This window comes from Macrotis lagotis, chromosome X, assembly GCF_037893015.1.
Source record: "Macrotis lagotis isolate mMagLag1 chromosome X, bilby.v1.9.chrom.fasta, whole genome shotgun sequence".
NCBI classification, from domain to species: Eukaryota; Metazoa; Chordata; class Mammalia; order Peramelemorphia; family Peramelidae; genus Macrotis; species Macrotis lagotis.
Genome location: NC_133666.1, coordinates 704,320,931 through 704,328,637, shown reverse-complemented (window position 1 = coordinate 704,328,637; position 7,707 = coordinate 704,320,931).

Here is a 7,707-nt window from a genome sequence, read left to right as displayed (position 1 = left end):
GGGGGGTGTCTCCAGTCCCAAAAGCTCCGCCCCCTGCCACCTCCCCTCCTCCCGGGATCCTCCAATCACGTCCAGGGTCGGGACTCCTGGGCCCAATCGGCCCCGCCTCCCGAAGCCCCGCCCTCTATCATGTGCTAGGTCTTCTCTCCCATTCTTCCTTCTTCTGCTCTAAACCACGCCCCTAACGCTGAAACCCCGCCCCCTCCAAGCTGCTCCTCTCAGACAGCCCCTCCCCTCCGGTTCCCCCCTCCCAGAGCGGGGCCCAGGTGCATCTTGGGAGCCCTGGCAGTGTGCATCCGGGCCCTCCCGTGGGCACAGTCCTGTGGGCCCTCCCCCAGGAGACACGATGCCCTTCCCGTGGGGCTGGGAGGGGAGGGATGAGGACGAGGGCCAGGAGAGGCCATTGGGGCGGAGAAGGCAGAGATGCCTGAATGGAAGCGAGCACACCCGGCCGTGGGCCTGCAGGCTCTCAGCTGGACCGCGGTCTGTGGTCTTTTGCTTTGGGTCTTTCTCCTTCTGGGTTGTTGACCTTCTGGATGGCCATGTGACTGGACTTAGAAAGTCAGCCTCTAATCTGGATGTGGTCAAATGAGGAATTGGGCTGCAAGAGAGCAGGGTTACATGGATCACCTGGTACATCCTTATTTGGTCATTTTTCCCTTAATATGGACAAAATGAATATCTTACTCTTTGTGGAAATAGCAAAGGATCTTGTGAATGCTCCATTTCCATGTAGGACTTGGGGAACTCAGCAAGGGATTGCTTTGGTACCTTCCCTTAAGCAAGGGCATCCCATCTTCTCAGCCCTAGGGAAGAAGGCTGCATCAGCCCTCTCCAGCTTAGGTCTAGTCCTCAAAAACAAGGGGAGCAGATTTTGAAGCTTTAAAAATCAAAGAAGGGCAATTAATAAAAAGGAAATATTAAAACATTAGGAATTATGATTTCTAAGATGACTTTTTTAAATTACTTTTTAGGGGTTTTTTTTTTGCAAGGCAAATGGGGTTTAAGGTGGCTTGCCCAAGGCCACACAGCTAGGTCATTATTAAGTGTCTGAGGCCGGATTTGAACTCAGGGACTCCCGACTCCAGGGCCGATGCTCTATCCACTGCGCCACCTAGCCAATTCCTATGATTTCTAATTGAATGAAATATTAGACACTTTTCAAGTCTGACAGAATGAACACCTGCAATTTCCTGAATTCAGCAAAGGAGTTGTCCCATTTCCCAAAGTTTCTATAATCAATTAAAGGATAATGGAAATAATCACTGATCGGACAGTTGTTGTTTAATCATTTTTCAGATATGTCTGAGTCTTCATACACTTTGGATGTTTTCTTGACAAGGGTACAATTTTGCCAGTTCCTTCTGCAGGTCATTTTATAGATGAGAAATTGAGGCCAAAAAAGTTAAGGGCCTTGCCAGTCTCACCCTTGCAGTAAGCAGCTGAGGCTGAATTTGAACTTAACTCTTTTTCTGACTCTGGAATCAATATTTTACCTACTAAGTCACCTGTCCCCAATTTATCAGTGCAGGACCAGGGTTCAGATAAGACAAATTGGTTCCTTGGGATGTATAATTGTTAAAAACATCCCTGTTGGGGGCAGCTGGGTGGCGCAGTGGATAGAACATCGGCCCTGGAGTCGGGAGTCCCTGAGTTCAAATCCGGCCTCAGACACTTAATAATGACCTAGCTGTGTGGCCTTGGGCAAGCCACTTAACCCCATTGCCTTGCAAAAAAACAAACCTATCATGGTCTGTTATATTTCGTATAACTCAAGAACTTGAAGCTCAAATCAAATAAATCAAATAATTTTGATCAAATAAAAGCATATTTTTTATATTCACTTACACATTTTGCCACAGATCAATTTATAAAATATATATTATCCCTTCAGTAGTCTCTCTAAATCTAGACATTGTACTATAAATTTTAAGAACTTCAGAAATATCTACCATTTAGAAAGAGAATGTCCAAAATGCCTTAATAGATCTGTGTGATGTAATACTTTTTAATCTGTTTACTGGGTGACAAGGGAAAATAAAAAACATTAAACATCTCCTAACTCAAATATTTAATTTGGAAAATGCAAAAGATTATTTTTTTTCAATTTAATTAGCTCTATGGTTGGATGTGGAGGGAGGGGAAGGGTGGTCTTTGGTGTGAATGACTGGTGGAATGCCATTTGAGGGGCTTTGTCTGAAGCAAGGCAAGCATCTAGGGCTAGCTAAAGGACAGTTTCACAGTGGGAGAACATACAGCATTTTCTTGATTGGGCAATCAATAACCTGTATAAACCTGTTCCAAAGATTGATGAAGCATCCCCTTCATCACCCCATTAAGTTAAATGGGGCCTAGTTTTCCCCAAGAAACCCAGAAGCAAGAATGGTTTGATTAATTTTAAAATACTGTTTTACTAGGTTGAATTTTTCAGCAAACCACACCATCTTGCAACCCTAGTTGTGTTTCAGCTTCCCCACGAAACTCCACCCTCTGCTCCCTGCTTTAGTTCCAACATTAATTTAATGAACATTTCATTGAATGCTGAGGAACTCAGTAGTCTGAGTGCTGTCACCCACTATCCTTTGGATTTCTCAATTTTATTTAAATAGTCTATTAAACCTCTACCCTCCAATAGTTGGCATTGCTTTTGATTGAAACATAAGTTCCTTAAGACATTCACTGATCTCAGGTGATCCCAGCAACTAGGAAACATCTTGGCCTGAGGTCTTTGTCTCAGTTCACCATCTGAATCTCTCACTGTGCTAATGATCATTGTGCCACAAGGCCTAATAATCAGCTTCATCTCCAGTCTGGGGCCCTTCATGGTGAGAACAGATTTGGCCCCAAGGATAGACCCTGAGAACCAAATACAGAACCAGAACCCTGATACAATATAGCTGAACTATAAATGAATTCTCTGGGATCTTGGCTGGATTTCTACTGGTCCCATGAAGGATAGTGACCGGGGTGACCTTCCTGTATTCGAACTGCAGGTCATGGTGACTGTTAATCCTGGGATCCCAGTCACAGATGTCTCCTAAGTGCCCTCAATGAGAGAGAACTGAGCTCTAAATCCAACAAGACAGAAGCAAGAGTCAGTACTGAAGAGAGCGACAGCACCATGAAACGTATTTCATATGTAAGTCTTCCTTCATCAATCCACATGAGTATAAATTTTGCAGACAGTGACCAACATGAGAAGGAAAGAAATTCTACTCCATGGTATAGATGTTCTGCTTCTTGAGGCTCCAGAACTAAGACTGGGCTCCTACCAGAGATGGTTATCCTCCACACTCTCCCCTATCCTGGGAGGAAGAAGAGTCACTTCATGAAAATAGTTCCCATTCAGTTGGAGTGAATTCACCCCTTGCATTTTTTATGCTGGTCATTTAGTTTTCTACTATACTTCTTAAAATAAAATTAAGTAATGCTTTATTTAATATTATTTATTTAATATTAGCTGCATGCCCAATTCACTAATCTCCTCTTGATCCATTTTCTTTATTTATAAACAACAAGGAAATGAAGAAAGAGGAGATTAGTGAATTATATGAATACAAAAAGATAAATATATATGTGTTTATACGCACACATACATATATGTGTATATAGATAGATAGATAGATAGATAGATAGATAGATAAATGTCCCCTAAGTACTGCTTTGGCTTTTGGATATATTTTCTTCTTTTCTCATTTTCTTGAATGAAATTATTGATTGTTTCTATGATTGAATAATGGATCCACTTTTTCTTTCAGATTAGGATATTTAGTTTCCAATCAATTATAAGTTATCTTTCCACTGTTCTTTATGAATGTATTTTTTGTTGTATTGTGATCTGAAAATGATCCAGTTAATATTTTTGTCTTTCTATATTTGATTTTTTGTTTTGTATGCCCTAACTCATGGTCAATTTATGTGTAAGTGCTATATATCACTGGGAAAAAGATCTGTTCTTTCGCTACCCATTCAATTTTCACTGAAGAATTATCATAGCAAACATTTCTGAAATTTCATTCAAACTCTGGGATGTGATGCTAAAATTCATCCCAAGATCGTGTCTCCTATGATCTTTGTTTCCAAATGGCAAGATGAAAAGAAGAGCAAGGCTAAATACAAGGAAACTATGAAGTAGGTGACTGTACAATCTGGGGTGCTGGCAGCAGTAGGTAACCCAGTTTGAGTCCTTGGTCAGAGGTGGGACAGTAGGGCTCACAAATATTCCTACCTCAGGAATAAGAGAATGAGACTGGAGAAAAATTTCTTATCCCCAGGATCAAAGTCAAATTCCTTTTCTGGTGATGGGATGTCTATCCTAAGTAATGGGAAAAATGGAAAAGAGACTGCCCAGTCAGACATAAGGATATTGCTCCAAATCCTCAGACCACACCATCTAGTTAACCCAGTCCTGATTGTCTCCAGCTGATCAGTGTTAGGTTGCTGACAATAGGGTGTGGTAATTCAAGGTTGCTTTTTTATAACCTCCTTTTTCTATAACCTCCATAACCTTATCTGATGAACTGATCTTTCCCATAAAAATAGGAAGTTTTGTGGATGACTCTACTGTGGATACTGGCTCCATGAACTCCATACTGACTTCTTTGAAAAGATTATCATCTGGGGCGGCTAGGTGGCACAGTGAATAGAGCACCGGCCTTGGAGTCAGGAGTACCTGGGTTCAAATGCGACCTCAGACACTTAATAATTAACTAGCTGTGTGGCCTTGGGCAAGCCACTTAACCCCATTGCCTTGAAAAAAAAATCTAAAACAAAAGATTATCATCAAATGATCTTTCTGATATGGATATTGAGGGAAGAGATATGAGTGCCCTGATCCCCACTTGTACAAATTGTATGGAGAAGTATTCTAGAGGGCCATGGACCAGTTCTTTTAAATCTGGCTTTAGCTCCTGAGGTCATTTCACTCTTTCCCACCCTCTGGAAAAATAAAGTAGAAGTTAGATTGCTCATATCTTCAGACACAATCAAAATCATTGTCAAGGCTATTTTGCCTCTCTGGCATGAATCACAGTACCCAGAGTTCCGAGAAGCAGTACAGTTGGTTGCAAATCAATAAATTGTATGTGAAATTGATAATCTATCAGTTTTACCATATTGAATCTCTTGTTTTTCCTGCTTAATTTTTCATTCTTCTTTTGAGTTTTGTATTTGAAGATAATTTTTGTTTATTCTAGTATAGTATAGAAATTTCCCTAATTAATTACATAGCCATTTCTCTCCAAGAGTTTATACTCAGTTTTACTGTGAAGGTGATTCTTGGTTGTGATCCTAGCTCCTTTGCCTCCTGGAAAAGCATATTCCAAGTCCTCTGGTTCATTGTTTTAAGAAGCTGCTAAATTCTGTGTCATCCTAACTCAGGCTCCACAATATTAAAATTGTCATAGTCTCATCCTGTATCTTTCTTAACTTTATGTTTATTATTGCACTTTCTGAAGTTGTCATTATTTTGGATTCAGCTAACATGTAATAGATATTTCTCCAGCTTTTCATTTTAACTCTGTGTAAATCTTTATTACTTAGGAAAATTTACTACAAAAAAATAAAAGTATGTTGTTGGCTTTTACCTCCATGCCACTCCTGATAATTCAAGTGATCTTCCTCCGTTTATATACAAACATCAATCACACCCTCTCACTTTCCAAGTCTAGGAATGGATTAGGCCAAGGAGTTAAGTATCTGGGGTCCTAAAGGATGATAATACCATTAGCATTGGAAGCAGAACAAGTATAAAAGAAAGTGTTGAGCCTTTGAAATTATCTCCTCATTTTCACCAACTACTGAGACTTTAGGAACTGCCTCAACTCTCTGCCTTGTTCCAACAAGTTACTTGCTGTCAACTCACTTTGCATTAAGCTGTCCCTGCTTCCCCAGGTAGGGGTGAAGGAGCCAGTACTGGATCCAACCCATTCACTGCCCCATCAGGTTTGTCACAACTTTATCCCCTTGAACTGTTTGCACATCAGAACCCAAATCTCATCAGCTTTTCTTCCCACTCCACTGAGACTGAATGTACACTTCCTTGTTCCTTGAACCAACAGAGGGGTAGTCACTCACAATGATTGAAATATTTCTCAACTGTAGAAGGCCTCAAGAAGTTTTGCCACAGAAGGCAGAAAACATGGCATGTTTTACAGAGATTCTGGACATATCAAGGTAGGGTTTGTAAAGGATGGGGCCACGGACATGCAGGGAGGAGAACAATTCATAAACAAGGAAAGATGGGAGAAAAATTAGAGCATGAGAATGGCAGAGGGAAGAAACTGCTGTAAAAATGGAATGGAATGAGATCATGTGTGCATTTATAAAGGTTTAACCTTTTCAAGGAGAAGCACAAACTCATCATGGAGGAATGAGTGAAGGCAGAGATTGCCAAAATCTTGGAAAATGAAAGTTGAGGAAGGGATCAGAGGGATCTTTTGGCATATGGCCTCTCTGTTTTCAGTGAAGTTTGAGGCAACCTTACTGCCCAAAAGGTGAAAGAATGGAAAGGTTAGGGACATTTGAGGAGAAAGGAGGTTAGGAACAATTGTTGAGGTGAGTGGGATTTGGAATGTTTAGGGAAGAGGAGAGATTAACTTGTCTCAGTGATGATCCATTTGGCCTCAGAGAAAATCATTTGAGTCAACAAAATCAACAGTTTCATGAGTTTCTGAGATACATTTAGCAGCACATGAATAGGAACAAAAGCAGAGGGTAGAAGCATCTCCTTTTGACAATTGTTATCTTCAACAGGGACAAAACAGAAGGTAATCAAATAGAAGAATAATTTGTAGTTGAACTGGAATAGGTCTCAAGACAGGAAAAGGAAGAGCAGATTCTACTGTGATAATGACTTTAGAAAATATATAAAGGCAGATTGGGTGTTAGTAACCATTTCTTCAGTAATCCTTTTTAGACTTGATTATCTGTTTATATTTCCAAACTCAATTGTCTTCCTTTAAAAAAAAATCAGCATTGAAGAAGCCCTTTTCTGGGAAAGAGTACATGGTTGAATTCTCATCCACTCCTAAGTTGCTGATCCTCTGGTATCCTAGCCCTGAGAAGTCTAGTGATATCTCTGGAAAGAGCCCCACTTGTATTGTTGTGATGAAAAGGGAGATGCCAGAATGTGTTGGGTTGAAAAGGTTCTGTCACCAGATCTACACACTGTCCTGGTCCACACTCCTAGAGGGCCCAATCCAAGACCTGGTTTAGAAAAATAAATGCAGGGCAGGAAGAATGACAAGCAAGTGGAAAGAGAGTCAACCTTGGCATGGCCTGGAACCTGGGCTTCCCTTAAACTTTTGAATCACCTCTTCCCTCTCTGAATCTGTTACTATGAGGCTGAGTTATACTGTTATACCATTAACCAGAGCAATATTCAGCCTTGGCCTCAGGCTGGGACCCCTTGATGGTCAGAGCATCTTTGGCCCTAAGAATGGACCCTGAGAATCAGATGGGGGGGGTGGGATACTAGATTGTAGTAACTCAGTGGATAGAATACTTGTGAACAGTTTTAAAAGAAGTGTAATGAATACTCTCCCCATTTTTGAATAGGCCCAAACTTACAATAACATAGTGGAAAAGAGGTATCCATGGTGCAGCTGGCTCTTCAAGTAGCTGTGAAAACAGGCTGTGAGGGAAGTTGCTCCCCCTTTTTTTAACTCATGTCAAAGATTCACTAGATCCTATGAAATGGAATAAAAA